This window comes from Carassius carassius, chromosome 6 (assembly GCF_963082965.1).
Source record: "Carassius carassius chromosome 6, fCarCar2.1, whole genome shotgun sequence".
In the NCBI taxonomy this organism is placed as follows: domain Eukaryota; kingdom Metazoa; phylum Chordata; class Actinopteri; order Cypriniformes; family Cyprinidae; genus Carassius; species Carassius carassius.
The window spans coordinates 29596920-29618605 of record NC_081760.1 but is presented as its reverse complement, the minus strand read 5'-3'; positions in this window follow the sequence as shown (position 1 = coordinate 29618605).

Below are 21686 nucleotides of genomic sequence, written 5' to 3'. Positions count from 1 at the left end.
TAAGGGCACCTTTAACCATCAATATATCTTTAAATACTGTGGACTTGTTTTAAACTTTAAGTTACTAACATAACTGAAAATATACTGGGAATTTTTGTATTTATTTTTTATGAGGAGGACTGGCAACAGCTGGTCTTAAAATCTTTATACACCACACACTAAACAAATTTAAACACCGACTAAAAACACTGAATGAGGTCAAATTATATTCATAATCGCCCTGACAGTCCGGGTTGTGATATATTTTATTATTTTTTTATGGTTACAGTATTATTTTATTATGCATTGCTGCTGTCTGTCTAACATTTTCTAACACACAACGGCAAATTATACTCAATGAGTGAACACACAAATTCACAGGCATGTCATGCCTGGAAACACCTACTGTAATTGCCTTTTCATCAATCATGTTGTCAAAACAATAATTTCTGTCCAAAAGATGGCAGGTTTAAACCTGTCTTTTAAATCAGTTGTTGATTCATGCCCATGGCTCACAGCTCCTTATTTCCCCACACTTTTCAACAATCAATCATTATTGTTGTTGAGTGTGGCGGGTGAGGCGTGGTTTAGCGAAGTCTGCAACGGGAGAGCGAATGAAGAGACGAGCGGTGGTAAATGGTTCAGGTGAGAAACAATTAACAGCGGGATCTCATTGCAGTGATTGGCGTGGGGAACCGGTATTTAAGCGGCACGACAACCGGTGAAAGAGGAGAGAGACGGGGACTCGTGAGAGTACGAAGCTGGAGAGTGGCCGAGCAAAGACTGTGGTAGTGACACAGAGAGCGAGAGCGAGAGTGTGAAGTGCGCGCACCTGCCGCGTTTGTTTTGTTGAGTTTTTGAATAAAGTATCTCACGAGCCCCGTACGCCGACCCTGGTCTCCTTCCTCTATAACAGTCCGAACTTTGTTACATTGAGTAATAGGCTAATATGTCAGTAAATGTGAACATGTTAAGAACAAAAATTAAGTACTTTTAATAACAGTTAATCACATTTCATAATACTCATAATCAGACTACAGTTATTCTACATTTTTATTGATTACATGGTTACATATTCACACATTAGCAAAAAATATTCATAATTTATTGATTCTCCTAGTTCCTATTTTATATGTTTTAAATGTTCCTTTTTGAAATAGTTTTTTCCTTATTCTACTGTATATAAACTCAGAGTCTATGTAGTCTATATAGTCTTCAGTTTTGTGGACATTCACACATAGACTAGTCATTATTCAGGTGGCTACAAAGGATTTGACCACTGGATTTACAAATGAAAATAATTTCAGGTTTAAGAAGGGTTTCATCATTGCATCATCAACTGATCAACACTTAGTAGGTTATTTAACCATGTATTACTATAGCTTTAGAAGGCTATAGTCTTTCAAACACATTCAAATGCACAAATTCACATTATTTCTTATTTACATGTAATGCATGGATTCCCAAACTTTTTTGTCAGCCGAACCTCTTTCACATATATTTGCTTAAAAGTAGAGATTTAAAATAAATATTTTAATTATTCAGTATCACGTTTGCATGTTCAAGGTTCTCTGGTTAATGGTCACATGGCATGAAGGTAAACATAAAATACTGAATCTTTGTTGTGTTTTATTTTGATTGTCATTTTAAAGTGATTTATTTTCATTTTACATTTTTATGATTTAATTAATTGTTAGCTTTTCATTAAACTCCCAAACCCCCTGCAGTTCCTTAATGAACCCCAGTTTGGGAAACCTTGACATAATGTGTAATGCACTTCTTGTTATTACATTTACATTTACATTTAATCATTTAGCAGACGCTTTTATCCAAAGCGACTTACAAATGAGAACAATATAAGCAGTCAGGTCAACAAGAGAACAACAACAGTATACAAGTGCCATGACAAGTCTCAATTAGTCTAGTATAGAACGCATAGCCAGGTGTTTTTTTATAAATGAAAAGACAAGAAAATGAGACAAGAAAATGAATAGTGTTAGTGTTAGTGTTATTAATTACAATGAATGGAATATATTTTTTTACTCTTTGTGCTTTTACATCATTATGGTACAAGATTATCCTATTTAAATCATTTGACCATTTGACCAACATGTCAAACAACACAGTTTCGTTTAGCATCACATTTCAGGGCATGGAAATGTCACCACAATAACAGACCGGTGTGTAAATCCAAAGACTATAGAATACTTTGGTAAAACTCTCTGAAATATTTTAAAAATTCTATGCTGTGAACTTTAAATATTTTACATACTTTGAATATCCAGCGTTTAGCTGATACTGATAAGTGCTCATCGTCACATTTGTAAACACGGAGGCTTCCTTCTTTCGTGAAGGGGTTTGGTGTCACGGTATCTTTGTTTCCAGGTTGAATGTTAAAGAACGTGACTGACACATCTTGTTGAAATCCTGTATATGGTGCACACACTGTGCCAAAATCAAACAACCGATTATGAGGTATGAGGTGTGAAGTAACCGTTCGTGTTACCTAAAGTGTTGTTTAAGTGTGTAGACACGTTGTAACACGTTTGTTTTTCATACCTTAATGTAAGCTCTTTTACTTCAGCTGTGTCCTCCAAAACAGTAATGCACAACACAATGACATTAAAAAAGCAAACATAAGCTCACAACACAACGACATTAAGCCACAACACAAATACATTAAGCCACAACACAACGAAATTCTCACAACACAACGAAATTAAGCCACAACACAAATACATTAAGCCACAACACAACGAAATTCTCACAACACAACTAAATTAAGCCAAAACACAACGGAAGTGCTCCCGACCACTAGGGGGCAGTGTTGAAAGTTAAACACCGATATTTCATCGAGACGTATGTGTAACTTAATATGTGTAATCGATTTTTAAATGAAAAACGTGTTTTAAATGTTAAATGTTTTGATATCCTGATAATCTTAATGTATCGATTCATGAATCGAGCAAAAAATAAATTGATAATATTTTCAATTTTGACCGTTTAGCTCTGCTCTTGTACACAATGTTTTTCCTCAGGGGGGCTTATTTAAATCCGGTGCTGTGCGGGGAAACCATTGCTCTTTCCGTAGAGCTTTCAAATTGACAAGAGGAGAAGATTTGTCATCTTACAAGAACTTCTCCTGATGACTGTAAATGAATTTCATCGCGCGGAGAAGGGCATTAAACGTTACATCAACAACTTTAGGGTGAGTATTGTTCTATCGTCTTCTAGCAAATCTAGCTAATAAGGCTGGATAACGCTGCTGCACTGACTTGATCAGCTCAAAAATAGCAGGGCTAAGTTAGAGTTTAGCTTTAAACTCCGTCCGCCTCATCTTTTTATAACTCGTAAGAGATAGTAGAACTCCCGGTAAGACTCCCGGTAATCCACGTTGATTTGCATCGGTGGTTCTGATAGGTGTTTGCTGTGATAGGAACTTCTTCACTTGATATAAAGTATTTTAAATACTGTTGCCATTTTTAGATTGCCATGTATCGTAATAAATCTTAAAGGAACGTTCACACCAAACTATAAAGAAAACGATAAAGATATTTAGTTTTAAAAATCGTTCTCACTATTTAAAAAAAGAGTCCACACCACAGCTATAATGATAAAGAAGAGAAACAATATCATTGGAATCACTTTAAGAACTATTTTTTTCCAGCTGATGAACGATTAAAAACATTGACAGCCAATCAGAATCCTGCTATAACGAGCTCGAGAATGTAAAGCAGCTGACAAGCGTGTGCGCGCTTAGAATAAACAGATTATATCGTTTGCTGCTGTGGACTCTATCGTTATCTTAATAGTTATCATTCATTGTGTGAACGGGGCTTTAGTCTGACAGTTATTGTTATATTTTCAAATTATATTATCTGTAACCTGAAGCTTGAATTAATTGTTCACATTTATATAACAGTTTTCCAGGGATCCCCAACACAAGCATGATAAAGCTATTCAGTAAAAAGCAAAAAAGATCAGAAATGGTTAAGAGAGATAGGGACATCCTTTGAAATATTACTGATCTCTTTACAGTCTATTGGCATGTTTGTAACATTATATAAAATATTAATTATTTGTCATAATTTATTTTAAATATAGAGTAATTTATAATGTAATAATTTAAAATGCAACTGAAAGTAATTCCAAATGTATCTGAAATCAATTAAATATGTAAACCAATGTTATTATCTTCACAGATTATTTTAACGGACTCCCATCCATACTGTTGCAGCACTGTAGCAGACAGCACACTATTCAGAAGTGAGAATCAGTGCAGTTCCTCCTGTACAGAGCTGCACTGAAGGGAGCAGAGCTGGCACAAGCCTAGAACAATGGTAAGTAAGAGAATTATCAAATTCTTTAATGTATGACATAATTAATAAACTTTGATTAATAATATTAACACGCCCCATTGGTATGCCTAGAGAGTCAAGCCAGGTCCTGTCAGTGGGATGGTGGTCCTGTTTTCAAGAGAGGAAACTCGCTGAGTGGTTAAGGTAGGAGTAAAGTGTCTAATATTGATACATCATCTTTTCATATCTTGCTTTTATTCATAATGTATAACATGCATTTGATTAGCCCTAACAGAAAAAAAGACAAAAACACAATCATAATGATTATGGCTCTATTCATTATGCATGCAACTTGTAATGATGGTGGAAATTTTTTATTTTTCTTAATGGTCAATTTACACTATACCTTTGTTTTTCATCTCAGGAGAATGTTTACAGTGATGTCACCAGTGATCTGCCTGACCTATCAGTCCTCCAAGTGGCAGAAGTGTTATAAATATAGTAGTGTTATAAATATATAGTAACACACCATTACACTGTCATAGTTATTAGTATTTGTATTTTACATAACTATTAAAACTGTATCAAAGTTTAAAAAATTTAATTGTGGATATTTACATGTTTACACTACACTGGTGAGCAAGAAAACATATTAAAGTTACATATATTTGCACTTACATAATATTTAATTTACATTTTATATTGTAGTCTGTACAAATAAAACCAAATGAATCCATCCCAAGTTTTTTGTGTAAGGCCAGATCTCTCTGTGGAAGATCGACTGAAAGGTGGACCATGAAGAGGGGGAACTCATCGAAGGGCTGCAGAGACTGACACTGTCAAAATAAATGTTAAATAATTATGATACATGCATGTAATGTGTGCATCAAAAAGTGAAAATAAATATAACATTTTCTTTCTCTGTCACAAACAATACAATATCAATATTTACCATTGCATTGCTTGTTATTCCAACTTCTCTCCTCGCTGTAGCTGTCCTTGATCTGGTCTCACGAACCATGTGGAATGCAGGTTCAATAACTCTCCAAAAGGCCATTAAATGGATCTACTTCTCAAATCTAGATTGGATGAGACATGTTTTCAGAAAATACACACCAAACAATGTAAAAAGTTTGTTTGCCTACACTGAACCTGAAGGATACTTAAAAATGTATAATGTATTGACATACAAGTGGAAAAAAGGTAGGTCTGTAAAAAGATTTTAGCTGGGGTTTTAGCTTATTCTCCCTTGTGTCATTCTAAACTGTTCTGAATTTATTCTGTGGGGTCTATCTAGTTAGCTGACTGACGGTAACATTATTTACAACATTTCTGTATGCCAATGAACAAAGCAAGCCATATGGGTTTACAGCGACATAATGTTGAGTATATGATGACAGCTTTATTTTTTTATTTTTGGATTAATCATCTATTAACACGTATTGCCTTGATCCACGGAAGAGGTTTTTAAACAAACAGGCAACCACAGCGACAAAAAATAAATAATGACAATTAAAAAATTCACAATAGGCCTACATTGTGCTCGTTAATATAGTAATAAAGGTTTAGATCTTACCTACTGTAGATTCGCATGCTGTTGTCATTCTTGAAGAGGCGCCTGCAGACTGAAGTATCAGAAGTGATGTTGAAATCCTTAAATCTTACATTACTAATTTGAATCCACTTATTTCGAGTTTCTACATCCAGTGGAAAAGTGTGAAAAACCTTTGAGGAGCCTCACAAAACGGGTCACAGCAATAGCTGTGTAAACCACCCTCACAGATGTTTATGGAACTCTTCATTAAATAATTATATTGCTGTGGTATACTTAATTTGTCGTATTATAGCAAAATGTATAAATATTATTTAATATTCATCGTTTATGGATAAAAGCTTGCAGCTGGTAATGCACTCTTTTATTCGCCCTGAGATTTCACAGGAAATATGTAGTCTATTGCCCGTTTCTGCAGACCAACTGCCCCCTAGTGGTCGGGAGCATTTCCGTTGTGTTGTGGCTTAATGTATTTGTGTTGTGAGAATTTCGTTGTGTTGTGAGAATTTCGTTGTTGTGAAAATTTCGTTGTGTTGTGGGTTAATGTCTTTGTGTTGTGGCTTAATGTATTTGTGTTGTGGCTTAATGTCGTTGTGTTGTGAGCTTATGTTTGCTTTTTTAATGTCGTTGTGTTGTGCATTACTGGGCCACCGTACTTAGCAATACTGTTTGTGAATTATGTATATTATGGTCTTATGATGAACTATATGTCTTTCTCCACTGACGTTCCAAGATTTTCAAAGCGTTACTAATGATACTGATTTTAAGAAGGCAGACTGAATGGTAATTAAAGTAGTGAAGCAAAAGAATAGTATAATTAATTACTGTTTAGTATCCAGCATTGAAGAGAGTGATACACTAAATGCATTAAATTTCTGAAACATGGACTTTGTAGATGAGCATGTTATAATTTACTCTTTCTCTTCTTCTGAAACAATTTCTGGTTCAAACATATGCAGCTGATTTAAACCAGTATTTCCACTTGCCATTGTGCAGCGTTTACTACAGTACAGAGTGGATCAGCTATTGTGAGATGGTGTGAGTGAGCGGAGACGGGGCTAGTTTGCATATTCATGAATCAGTGTATACTACATGAAGCAAGGGTGTAGAGTTACATTCAAGCTATTATAAGGCATGAACAGATTTTTTCCATTTTTTTCTGAACCTCGTTAATTAACTTCTCTGCAGTGTCGTCTGCCATTTTAAATGTACAAGCCCTTAAATTAGAATGTATTCATTCAACAACTGAAAAACGTTCTGAAAGTAAGCAATTCCATTTCTCTATATACAGGTGCTTCTCAATAAATTAGAATGTTGTGAAAAAGTTAATTTATTTCAGTAATTCTACTAAAATTCAAACTTAAGTTTAACTCAAACTCGGGTATTAAATAAATTCAATTCACACAGACTGAAGTAGTTTCAGTCTTTGTTTCTTTTAATTGAGATGATTCGGCTCACATTTAACAAAAACCCACCAATTCACTATATCAAAAAATAAGGATATGGTGACATGCCAATCAGCTAATCAATTCAAAACACCTGCAAAGGTTTCCTGAGCCTTCAGAATGGTCTCTCAGTTTAGTTCACTATGCTACACAATCATGGGGAAGAGTGCTGATCTGACAGTTGTCCAGAAGACAATTATTGACACCCTTCACAAAGAGCCACAAACATTTATTGCCAAAGAAACTGGCTGTTCACATAGAGCTGTATCCAAGCATGTTAACAGAATGTTGAGTAGAAGAAAAAAGTGTGGAGACAAAAAAGATGCACAACCAACCGAGAGAACTGCAGCTTTATGAGGATTGTCAAGTGAAATCAGTTCAAGAATTTGACAGAACTTTACAAGGTATGGACTGAGACTGGAGTCAAGGCTTCAAGAGCTATCCACACACAGATGTGTTAAGGAAATTGGATACAGTTGTCGTATTCCTCTTGTTAAGCCAATCCTGAGGTGTCTTACCTGGCCTAAGGAGAAGAGGAACTGGACTGTTGCCCAGTGGTCCAAACTCCTCTTTTCAGATGAGAGCAAGTTTTGTATTTCATTTGGAAACCAAGGTCCTAGAGTCTGGAGGAAGGGTGAAGAAGCTCAAAGCCCAAGTTGAAGTCCAGTGTTAAGTTTCCACAGCCTGTGATGATTTGGGGTGCAATGTCATCTGCTGGTGTTGGTCCATTGTGTTTTTTGGAAACCAAAGTCACTGCATATGCTTACCAATAGAGAATCTATGGGGTATTGTCAAGAGGAAAATGAGAAACAAGAGACCAAAAAATGCAGATGAGCTGAAGGCCACTGTCACAGAAACCTGGACTTCCATACAGTGGCGGCTCCAGACAATTTTGATTGGGGGGGCAATGGGGGGTCCTGGTCATTTCAAGGGGGGTGTCATGAAAACCAACAAAAAATACAGTGGACACGGCTAATAACTGCATATTACTGCTTCGAAAATACATTTTGGTCCAAAAATAGAAAAACTATGACTTTATTCAGCATTGTCTTCTCTTCAGTGTCTGTTGTGTGAGATTTCAAAACACTGTAGTGTAGTGATATCCGGTTCACGAACGAATCATTCAATTTAACCGGATCTTCTTGAACCAGTTCACCGAATCGAACTGAATCATTTGAAATGGTTCGCATCTCCAATAAGCATTAATCCACAAATGACTTAAGCTGTTAACTTTTTTAACATGGCTGACCCTCCCTCTGAACAGGGCCATGCAGAGACCTTTGGAGGGGCAAGGTGCTCAAAGTATAAAAGGGGCACATGGAACAAGGCTTTAAATGGCGCTGGTCAAAATATCAATACAGCAATATATTGTGATGCATTCCTTGCTGATCACGTATCGATATGGATGATTATGTATTGATACAGCAGCAAATGCTTTGATGCAGTTTTGAAAAAGAAACAATAGAGAAGACAATTTTAAGTTTAAAAGTTAAAAAAATATTTTATTTCCACCTAATAATTGTAATAACTCTGGGATTAATAACTGAAATGTCTTAAATTGTCCCAACCTAATGGCTTTTTCTTCTCTGTTCTACAGAATAATTAAGAACAGCGGTTATAGTAAAAACTATAGAAAACGCTTGTGCCTCTACATGTTCCTCTTTCTCACCAGCCTCTTACTCCTGGCTTGCTGTTACCTGCTCTCTTTCTGTCACTTGTGCCTCTACATTTCCCTCTTTTTCTTCCTCTATCTCCATCTCCTCATCTGATCTATTACTTTCCAATCTCTGTCCATCTAGGAACAAGGCACAATTTTATATTTCAGCATTAATCTATTATTTTAATCATCACTACTACTTTTGCACCTAATCAATAAGTCCACCTTAAATATTGATACAAACATTAAAAAACTGATACACTATATATAGTGTATTATAGTGTATAGAATATAGTGATTAATATTATTATTACTGTTGTAGTTGTCTAAAATTGAACACCTTTGCGATGTAAACAAATGACAGGCTACATTTGTTATTCATATCCTTCACACTGCACTTTGATGTCAATTATATTATGCATTTTTTATTGACATTGATATTTTTACATTTATTTCCAGAGAGATTTTATTGAGTTTACAGGCTAAAGTGGTCTTGCTGTTGTAAACACTGTTGCTATTGTAGAAAAAATATATATATTTGCGTCACATTTAAAATATAATTATATTTTAATTCATTTCTGAATTGTTTTATTTTTATAATGATAATTCAGAGAATGAGAAAATCTGAATAAGCCTTACCAGTGTTGTGATAATTATTTTTAAGGCACTTTACGTGTTAAAAAATAAATAAGTACTGTAATATAATAAAAGTTTAGTCAAATAACATAAAAAAGACCAGACCCCTCGATGCCTGTGAAACTTTTCTCCCTCAAACTGCACGCTAGCGCTACTTCTGCACTACAGGCTACACAGAGCAATATAAACAACATATCTGCATGTTCTCACATCACATCGTTCTTGTAATATAATAATAAGTAAATAAACATCAAAATCACTTCGCTGAGAATGAAACACCACTTACCAGCTGCCACGGTGTTGAAAATATCCTATAAAATGCGCGTGCGGCGTGAGGAATCGTCCCGGTTGGATGAGGTCGTCGTCGTCAGGTGAAATGTTGGTGATTTTATTTACGGCTAAATTATTATTCATAAATTGTACTAATATTATGATTGGGCGTGGGCAGGCATTCACAAAAGGGAATGTTATAAAAAAAAATCAAGGAAATTTTGCTTTGACAAAAGGGCACTTAAGGGGCAAAGGAGCAGGTGCTCAAGTAAACCGGTTCTTTCGGACATTTCGATCAAATAAACCAGTTGAAAAAAAAACGGTTCACCGGTACTTTTGCGCTCGATGTAATGTCATTGGCAGTGTTGGGAAGGTTACTTTGGAAATGTAATAGGTTACAGATTACAAGTTACCCTATTTAAAATGTAATAGTAGTGTAACTTTTTTAATTACTTTAATAAAGTAATGTAACTAATTACTTTTGAGTACATTTTGATTACTTTTATAAATTTCTAATGAATGTTAATTTGCAACTGTTAATCATCTTCAACCATTTTACACCATGCAGGTTTAACCTTAACAGTAGTGCTCAATACTGTCAGACTTTCACCATCCTTCATCACCAGAATTAAGATGATCAAATTTGAACACATCCACCACACAATCAGACTTTAGTACTGCCTTTTACTTAGAGATTGATCTGAAGTATAAATAGTTTATAGATACTGTTTTTGAAACCAAATATTTGCATAACTACAGGCATCTAACTGCATCTAACAATGGTTTGGGGGAAAATAGTTAATAAAAAAATAAAAGCATATACATCAACTCAAATACGGTTATCTAATAAGCATGTGTCCTATTTTGTGTACTAAACTCCTGAAACATTGGTGTCTTTCTGAAACACTGCTGTCTCTTTGTATATGATATGATGATAGTTTCTCAAAATAAGTAAAAAATGCTCATGAAGTGACTGTTCTAGAGATTAATTTCCATGAGGGGCGGACTGGGAAAAAAAATAGGCTGGGAAATCTCACACTCATACACCCACAACCCATTCTGAAACATGGACAACCCTATTATTTTTTTTTTGGAGCTGACATGAAAAAGATTTGAATCCTTAGGTTGGGGGACTTTGCAACGTAGTTAAAAGGTTCTCCCTTGAACTGCACCTTCACTTCCATTATCCATCCATCTCTCTCATGACTTTAATACTGAAGATTTTTATTTGACTTTTACCATGTTTTGTAAGTGCAATTTTGTTTTTTTGGCAAATGAATTACCACTTGTATTTATTTTTACTACAAATTCCATAGTTAAACCACGGTTAGTGCCATACCATAGGCTACATTAATTTTCCTAAGGGTTGTGTTTTTGTATCCACTAGCTCCCCCTAAACCTATGATAAAATATGATGATTTGCCTGCTAACTTACTACTGTAACATTACAAAAGATAATAATGACGTCGTTTATACAGTATTTTGAGTGATTGCGAGCAATGTGCTGCTGCTGCTTGACTAAGTAAACAAAGACAAAACTACAATAGCATCTTTACAGATGAAACTGACATGCACCTGAAACCCTGAACAGAAGTGTCGCTTCTCTGCTCCAGCTGTGCGCTTACACAGTTCACTCCGGTCTCTCTCTCTCGCATTGATTACTCGGAGTCTGATCCAAACCGTTCGGCGGAGGCGCGGACAGCGCGCGAGCCCAACCATTGCCAGTCACGACTAACCGATTCATGATTTATTAGAAATTTAATTATCGAATGGCGGATTCGGAAATAATCGCTTTAGTATATTTGGCCTGCAATTATACAATAACAATATTAAAGTAGAAGGCCAAATCGTCTGCCAGGCCACCGGGAATAGTCCCGGTTCTCCCGATGTCCAGTCAGCGGCTGATTTCCACAGACACGCAGAACGTGCATGATTCATATTCAGTCTTTTTGCGGCTTAATATTCACAGACATCAGTCCAAATCGGGTTTTGATTCAAGTGTACCGACCTACTTTTGATTTATTCGTCCAAAATGTGGCATATTGCGTCCGCGTTATAGGCTGAATTCCATTTTTATGACTGGATTCTACGAATGTGTTTTCCGCGTCTCGGAGATTATGGGCCATATGTCTTAGTGCAATTTGGGAAAGAAATAAGCTGTATGTGGATGTGTGTAAATATTCAAATGTAATCCTCTTTGTAATCGTTACAATTTTCATAAGTAACTGTAATTTAATTACTCATTTTTTCTTAGTAACTGTAACTGATTACTGTTACATTTATTTTGTAATTAAATTACGTAACGCCATTACATGTAACTAGTTACTCCCCAACACTGGTCATTGGCAATGAATGCCCTTCATTCAAGCCTTCGGTTTACCCGCGCTCATAACATTAGCACAGAATCAGTTTAGAATCAATCATCAAAAGAATCAGTTCGGTTCAGACGCTCTGTGTGTCAATCTGCTTCACGCTGAATCACACATGCGCAGTATCATCAGCTCCTCGGTTCTCGAATCGGACGCATCCGACAGAAACGGTTCTCGGTTCAGTGTACAAATAAATGTCGAAATAATTATTATTTATTATTGTTCTGCGTAGTTTGAAGATTATTTTTTTGAATCTTTATCCCGGATATATATATTCTTTAATCAGGAAGAGGGTGGGGGGTCAAATGGGGGGTCAAGTTTGGCTAAATAAATTTTGGTAGCTATTTTATATGTAGTTTTCAAATTAAAATAATCATTAATTCTTCTCTCTTTAGACCAAATCAATTATGCTTATGAGAAATTTGAATCAAGTACTGAATTTGGAAAATCTTGAATAAATTATGACAATTTTCATTTATACATATATATATATATATATATATATATATATATATATATATATATATATATATATATATATATATGTATATATATTAGGGGTTGCATGACTACTGATTTCTACTAGTCGATTTTTTTATTAAAAAATACTCGAGTTACTTGACTACTCGTGGTTCATGTTACTGTAAATGTAAAGACATTAAATTGTTTTTTTTTATCAATAAATGCTTATTAATTCATAGCCTTATGCAACAATTACATATATAAATTGTCAAAATTATTATGACATTACATATTTAAATTTTCATGAAATGAAAAGTATTTGTATTTGTGTCTTTAACAATCACAAAATTTTTCGTATCTGCATTTGGATACAACGTCGTACAGTAGCCTATTTGATAACACCGTTATGGCTATCTTTTTTTTCATAGTTATCACTGAACAACTATGCCGTGTAAACTGAAATAATTATTCATTTCTAAAATAAATATTTATCATGCAAGCAGAGAGATGTCATGACAAACGTTTAGTGATCATTTGAACACGACTGAATCAATTCAATGCGCACATTTTCATTACATTATCTCTTTAAAAAAAAGTCTTAATGTTTAGTGAACTTCACTTAACCAATGTGTGTGTGCTGCGCAAACCAGCAAAAGATAAAGATGCAAACATGTAGGCCAAATAGAAAATGTATCCATATCTAAGCTGATTATTAGCCTGCTCTCAGGGAGAACTGGTTTTGTTTTTGAGAGACTGACGTGCAGCGCAGCTGTTTGATTGGTGAGTGCGCTGTGCTTAATCCATTCATTCGTTTCATATCGTAGCCTAAGGTTTAAATCATTGCCTTTTAAATATAAACAATAGAAAGTGTATGGTGTATTATTAAAGGTGATATTATCCTTGCCAAGCTCTGATTTCTGAAAGATGCACGGAGAGACAACAGCAATGCTGTGTTTGATTTGCGCTCTTTTCACTCGTACAGTTTACATTCATTCACTTCACACTCGTAACTTTAGCGGTCTCTGTATAATATTGCGCTGATCCCCTGGTTCAACGGTTCTCTAGCAAACCCCGGACTGTGTCAGCTTCAGCCGAGTATTCAGGCAGAATTATTCCTTGTCTGTTATTCATTTTTGAAGCTATTATCCGTGCCATTCCGAATAAGGTATTCGGCTTCAGGCACACCCCTATTTACATATTTTAATTTTACATGCAACATAGATAAGGTTATAGAAAGTAACAACTACACGCAATATTGTAATCCTAAACTACACGTCGTACTTGCAATCTCTTTGTACGCATTATGGTTAATGCATGCTCGAGTAGTCGATTGTTTCCGGCAGCGCCGACTAGTGGTTGAAGTAGTCGATCACTCGACTACTCGACTAGTCTATGCAAGCCCATATATATATATACATATATCAGACACACTCAGTTCACTTCATGGAGCTCTCTCCTAATGAGCTGATGATCTGAATCAGCTGTGTTAAATAAGGGAAACATACAAAATGTGCAGAGTGGTGGGTCCCCAGGACCAGGTTTGAGAACCACTGCTCTACATGATAAACATTTGGACTGCTGTGTGTGTATTTGAGCGCTGAGAACTGATCGCACTTTGTATATGAGAACAGATGAAGTGGAGCATGCATGCGTGCGCAAGAGAGAGAACACTTCTATCAACAATATTTCGCCTATCCCGCCTTGTCTGACTTTAAGTTAATTGACAAGGAATTGTGACTCCCGGGAAAAACGGGATTTCTGGTCAACTCATCCCTACCTCTTTGGGTGCTGAGGCCATTGTTTCAGATCGCTAGTTCGCGTTTTATTAGCCTATCCATCCACTGCGGCTTTTATACTGACTAGATATGGGAATGGCCCTTATCCGATCGCAATCCTATGACATGGACGCACATTTTGAAAAACAATAGCCTATAGGATGCATTTTGAATGTCCGGTAGTCCTCAAATAACATTATAGTCCAGTCTCGTCTAGTCAACGAAAACGCGGCATAAATTTCGTCATAATTTTGTCATCAGATATTATTTTTAGCTCGTCAACGTCTCTCGTTTTCGTCACATAAAAAATGTGTGTTAACTAATATTTTTCACTGTCGTCTTCGTTAACGAAATTAACACTGAGTCGTACACAAAATCCACAGATGCACGCGAGAGATCCACATGTGTGCACACAATCCACAAATACACGGGAGAGATCCACATGCACAACAAATCGCTAGTGCAAAGGACTCGCTATTTGTTGTACATGAAATAACGGGTACAAATACAGTATTTGAGGATCATTCTGTGAGCAAAGAAACAATTAACGCACTTGCCTTTTCCTGGATTGCCGTGTGCACCATATGGATCTCTCGCGTGCATCTGTGGATTTTGTGTAAGACTGAAGATCTCTAATGTGCATTTGTGGATTGTGTGCATGAGTGTTGATCTTTAATGTGCATTTGTGGATTGCCCTGGGGATCTCTCCTGTGCTTTTGTAGATTGTAAGTCATGTAATATTAACTACTCCTTTGAACTCTTATATAAAACACTCTTGGTCATGTCATGTACAGTGCCCTCCATAAGTATTGGAACAGTAAAGACAAAATTGTTCTGTTTGAGTCAAGAAATCTGTAAATATGATTAAAAGATGAATATGAGACTAAAATACAGCATGTCAAACTTTATTATTGGGTGATTCAACACAAAGATGTTTTACCAGCTAAGAAGATCGGCACTTTTAGAGTTTCATCTTCCTATCTGATGTGAGCATAAGTATTGGAACAGTTGCCTCACAGGTCTTACTAAGTCTTCAGCTGTGTCATGTTGCATTAATTCTTCAGATATTAAAAGCAGGGAATGTGTGTTATCAGTTTTATCCATAAGTCTTCTAAGTCTTGCATTCAATGATGACACACACAAACCAAGATGAAGACAAGGAAGCCAACTCTGAAAGAAAAGCAAGCAATTTGGATGCTAAAAGGAAAGAGGAAGTCAATTAGAACTATAGGAAAAACAAAGGGCATAGAGAAAACAAGAGTTTGGAAACTACAGGCGACATCAGCAGCCAACGATGACCTGATCAGCTGAGAAAAACAACAGTAGTTGATGACAGACAAATCATAAAAGCTGTGAAAATGAACCTTAAAATATATGTCTGTAAAATCAACAACAACCTCCAGAAAGCTGGGTTGATGCTTTGTCAATCTACAGTCCGCAGGAGAATTTGACACAGAATTACAGAAGTTACACAGCAAGATGCAAACGTCTGAATAGAAGGCAAGAATCTTTACAAATGTGAGCCAGTGGAGTTTTGGAAATGAGCTGATGGACCGATGAGACAAAGATTAACCTTTATCTAAGTGATTGGAAAGCAAAAGTGTGGAGAAAAAGAAAAACTGCAAATGATCCTAAGCATACAACCTCATCTGTAAGCTTGCTGGAGGTGATGTCATGGCATGGGCATACATGGCTGTCTCTAGAACAGGACCTCTTAATTTTAATGATGACTTAATGTACGATGGCAGTAGCAGAATGAATTTTGAAGGGTACAAACTCAAACTCAACTCATCTACCAATATTCAAGAAAATGCCACCAAACTTATTAAAAAGTACTTCATATTGGATCAGGACAATGACCCAAAACACCCTGACAGTTCAGTCAAGGACTTTATCAGAGCAAAGAAATGTAAAGTCTTAAATTGCTCAAATCAGTCTCCAGATTTAAATCTGATTGAAACATTAATTATACCAGCTGAAGAGGAGACTAAAGACAGAAACTCCCCAAAACAAGCAATAGTTGGAAAAGGCTGCATTAAAGGCTGGGGAAAAGCATTTCAAATCATAAGACCAAGTCTTGTGATGTCTGGTAATGTATATGGGTTGCAGACTAACTTTTCTTGCATGCAAGGGTTCTGCAACTAATTTCTAGATTTTAATATTTTACATCTGCCTTAAATTCAACTGTTCCAATACTTATGCTCACATCAAATAGTGGGATGAACTCTAAAAGTGCTGTCCTTTTTATTTGGTAAAAGCTGTCTCGAAAGACCTAATAATAAAATGTGACATTCTGTAGTTTTGTCGCATATTCATCTTTTAATCATATTTGCAAATGTCTTGACTCCACAGCAGAGAAAGCAATTTTGTCTTTACTGTTCCAATACTTATGGAGGGCACTGTATGTTATAAATATAAAGTAAAAATTTTACCGCCTGAATTTTTCTTTTGTGTACAAATGTATTCATTTGTTTTGATTTCTCCACAAGATTGTTTCAGAGACAGACAGGCTCAGCTGGTGCGACCTTGTTTAACCACCCATTATCAATCATTACAATTTGCGAAATTTCTGTGCTTCAATAATTTTAGATGTTTTAATCAGAATAGTTGTCCGATCGGGGAAGTAAAAATTATCTTTCACTTGCCCCTTTAAAAAATCTATTTGTCTCAGACAAGCATATTGAGCTCTGTTACTGTAGGCTTATATAAAATTCACCCCCGAAATACCCTCATTTGGCGGATGTTAATGTCAAACTCTGCTCAACCATATACAACATGTAATATATAAACACCAGTAATTACTGTCAGAATTCATCTACATCAGATTAAGCAATCACTTGGCATAAACATATGCTACTCATTGATTGTGAAATGCATTTAAACTGCCAGCATGTAAACCTGTTTTTTTTTCTTCTTCTTTTAAATGTGGTCTACATCAACATCCTTGATGATTCCGGAACAACATTCCAATAAATCACTCAGAATTGAGAATCACTCAGAAAATATCTGTTTTATGCTTACAACCAGAGTCAATCAGCTATAAGGGGGCATTAGGGGTATGGATTGGGTTAAGTCTATATTTTTGGACAATAATGTTGATCCAGGATCATTAGAAGATGTTGATCCAGGAACATGTCTTGGCAAAATCACGGCGACCTGGAATGTGCAGCACTCGTGTTTGTTATTGCCTTTTGAAATTTAATAATCACAATAGGCTGTATCGTGATTCTTGTTTGTTTTGTTCAAAAAATGTAAGAACAACTAAAATTATAATTAAGACTTTTGTTATATCTGTATTTGCAACCTTTTATCAATATTTTATAAAACTGAATTTAAGACATTTAGGGGGCCACAGTATCACACTGTGGTCAGGCCAGCCTCTACTGTCGCATTAGAAAATAAAATGTACTATAATAAAACTGCTATTACATGGAACTACGCTAATGATATGAACACACATACACACACAGTTACTGAAGAGGAGGATTAACAGAATTTGAATGAAGTCCCAAGAGTCTAATAGCTTAAGTTATATGTTCTTAGACTGCACCAAGAAAATCACAAAAGCAGAGATTTGTCTTATCTTTACTGCTTAAGTAAATTTGCACCTATTTCAGCAAGAAATTAAGTTTGTTTGTTTTACTTGTGTTTGCGCTGAAAAGCGGGCTGAGAGGAGTTTGGCTTGTTGTCTTATCGCAGGGAATCCCGGCCCATCTGATTGGTTGCAGATCTGTCATTTGGGAAAACCCTCCTTTTGATTGGTGATTGGTTGGTTGCCTGGTTACGTAGGAGCTTAGGAAGTTCATCTAAGAGTTTCGTTGTTTGGAGAACTTCGAAGATTGCTGGCAGTGTTTTGAGTTCTGGATGAGTAACTAATTTGTTTTGAAGTGGATAAACATTTATAAATGCCTTAGTCAGGTAATTCCAGTGGGTTTGTGTTCTTTCACTCATCAGCACAGACTTGTGTTCTGTGTGGAGTGTGTGGGATCTAGTGATGAAGTGAACCTCTCAACCAGTTTTACCTTCCACTGAAGCTCACATCAGGTGCACAGAGTTAAAGACTCCATGTCTTTCAGAGAAGAAAGCTGTCTATATCCTCACCAGTCAGTATTTAGTACACACTACTAAGTGTTCAACACCTGTTATAGATTATGTGTAAACACATGAATAAATCATTTACAAAGCTTTCCTCATCCCCTAATCTAAAGTGTAAACTATTCATCACTTCTAAATGTGTTACATATCATTTGCAGATCTTCCTGTTACATGATCCATCTCATTCCATCACTTTACCCAAGCTTGAACTTATTTTTTAAATAAATAAATTAACACTCTGCCACCATTTAATCAGCATTTAATTGTTTATTTTTTATTTTGTTTCCCATGCAACAGCTGCTCACCATAACATGAAAATGCAAAATAAACGTAGTCCATTATTTTGTGCATTTTATTCCAAGTCTTCAGAAGAAGTACGATACCATCATATGAGAAAAATATTTGTTTTCCGTAATATAATCATTATACATTAATAACAGTACATAGCTGCCGTCTCATCTGTTAAAACTTTCAAAATTGGCGCTTCAATACAACCATAGACAGTAAAAGAAATGGACACAGCGACCCCATTTGATTCAATAGAGACAAATGAAGTCAATTAGAAGCACGCTCTTCCTGGGGGTCGAGCGTACTGCACAGACTCAAACTGAGCTTGATGACATAGAGGTCACGTGAGCAACCTGTCTGACAATTGTAAGTCTTCTAATCGCTGTGCAAAGAAAAATCTGAATCACCCACCGAATCTTGCAGACGTTGTCAAACAATTTTGTCCCGTTGCTTTTATGGACTCTCTATTGGCTTCTTGCTTGACTTCATGCCTCCACGTCCCCCCGATTGCCTCATAGACAGTAAAAGATTGCCGGCGAGCTTCTCCTCCTGTCCATACTGTCATTTCTCTACTGCGCAATCGTTATCCTATTTTTACAAAATCTGCTTCTACGGGGCCACAACGTAACATACAAGGTAATGGGGCCTATTATACATTTTCGTGTTTCTTTAGAAATAATGCATGGACAAATGAAGTCTTTAAACGCCTCAGATGTACACATTAGCGAACCTGAGGGAATAATATTGATTTTTTTTTCTTGCACAAAATAAATTCAAGCACTTTCAAGGACCTGCATCAATGTGTTTATTTTCAAAAACTTTCAAGGGCCTTGAAAAAAAATCTGATTCACAAACTTTCAATCATTTCAAGGACCTGTGGGAACCCTGTTCTTGATACACAGGGTCCTTGTAACTTGTGATAAAGTTAATTTCATCAACTCCTTTGAGTGGATAACAACACGGCTGACAGAACACAGACTCAGGATATTGAAGTCACATGATTCGTTTTTCTGATGAACAGTGTATTTCAGAACAGACGTTCTCTGTTGATGAGTAACGTTTTCACTTCTCTTAATGCTGACATATTTAGGTTTTTAGCAACTCTCCTCCTTGACAGGAAATGGGTCCAGACAATTTGAGCATTGTTGGTCCTTAGTTGATCATAAATAGCTTGAAGACCGCAGATGGTATTCTTTTTATTCCTTTGGAATTTTTTTTATTACTTCTGAAGTAGCCGATTGTGCAGTTTATTTGTGTTTGTTCCCTACACCACAGACCAGTTTCAATTACAATTTTGTCAGTCAATTCTGATAGGGATAAAAATTAAATAACCTGTTTCCATAGACCACTTTCACTTTAGAGTGATTTTACACCTGCTCAGAGAGTTACCCATGCAATATCAAGACTATCTGATGTATAATTTCAAAATAAAAGCCATCTAAAAGCTTTATCTCTTCATTTGGAATTGTTTATGAACAAATCTCCCTGTTTCCAAAGACAACTTTGACTTCAGACTTCAGACTGATACTCAGAATATCATTCACACAATGTCAGGACTCTCTAATGAATCAGATAATCAGAAAATGTACTCATTTACTAATGTAACCTTGGTTTCCTGAGATACAGAATGAGTACTGCTTTGACGCTTTGGGGGGAAAACTCATTTTTCTCCAATGACTGAAGCCTTTCAGTAATACAGAGTAACTACATGGCTTTGGCATTGTTTTGTGCAGTTAATAAAAAAATTAACCAATTGCTCAGCACTGGAGATGCATGGGGCCATGGCGACATCTGGCTATATAATCAGGCATTTCACAGCAGGATCCTCAGGTTACTTTGACTGAACAGGTTAGGTTTAGGGTGCACGACAAAGTACGCAGTACTCATTCCACATCTCAGTTAAGGGAACCAGTACAATCCCACCGTGCTATGCTAGAGGAAGGATGTATACTTGAACTTGCCTTAAGCACACATGCTGTAATATTTAATATTTGTAAGATGCTGACAAAACATCTTACATCAGCAAATATTATGAAAAAGAGGGGATTCGTCTCGACAATGAAAAAATCAGCCACAACCACGCTCAGAGGTCTATAAACAAGCTATTGCTTAATAGATTATGGGGGAGATTCTCTATGAGAGAGGATTTAACACAAAACCATGATCGTAAAAGACCCTGAAGAATTCACTAGCATCGTTTTTAGTAAAACTGATACCCTGTACTACTTCACATTTGTCTCAGACGACATTGCGCTTGTCCAACATTTTTGTTGGGACTCCTCCTCTGGGGGATCATATGGGGGAGCTGATGGATGAAATACGAGGTGACGATTACATCACAGAGTTCTGTTCTAGTGGCCCGAAATGTTATGGCTATCGCACTGCCAAAGGAAAAGTGTGCATGAAAGCTAAAGGTATAACCCTGAACACTAGAAATTCCCAATCTCTCCATGTCACGCTGTCTAGTCTCTGTTTCCCTGCGTGTCCACTAGTGGGCTCACTTCCCCTTAGGCACTTCACCGTAGGCACTAGAATTCCTCTAGTCTGGTCCTGTCTTCACAGTAATTGCACTCCTGTTAATTGCACCAGGTGCAGTCACTTTATTGTCATTAGCCTCCCTTTATATACCAGTCTTTCCCTGTTGTTTGTATGGAGTCCTTTCCGTTCGTCTGTTCAGCCTTCTCGTCTTCCGATATTCCCTCTTGTCTTCTCGTCATCCGAGTTCCCATTCCTCTCCCTTTCCAGTTCTCTCTTTTGTTTATTGGACTGATTTTTGGTTTGACCTTGGATTGTTGTTTGACCACGATTTGGATTACCCTTGAATTGATAATAAATACCTGCGATTGGATCTCTCGCTCTC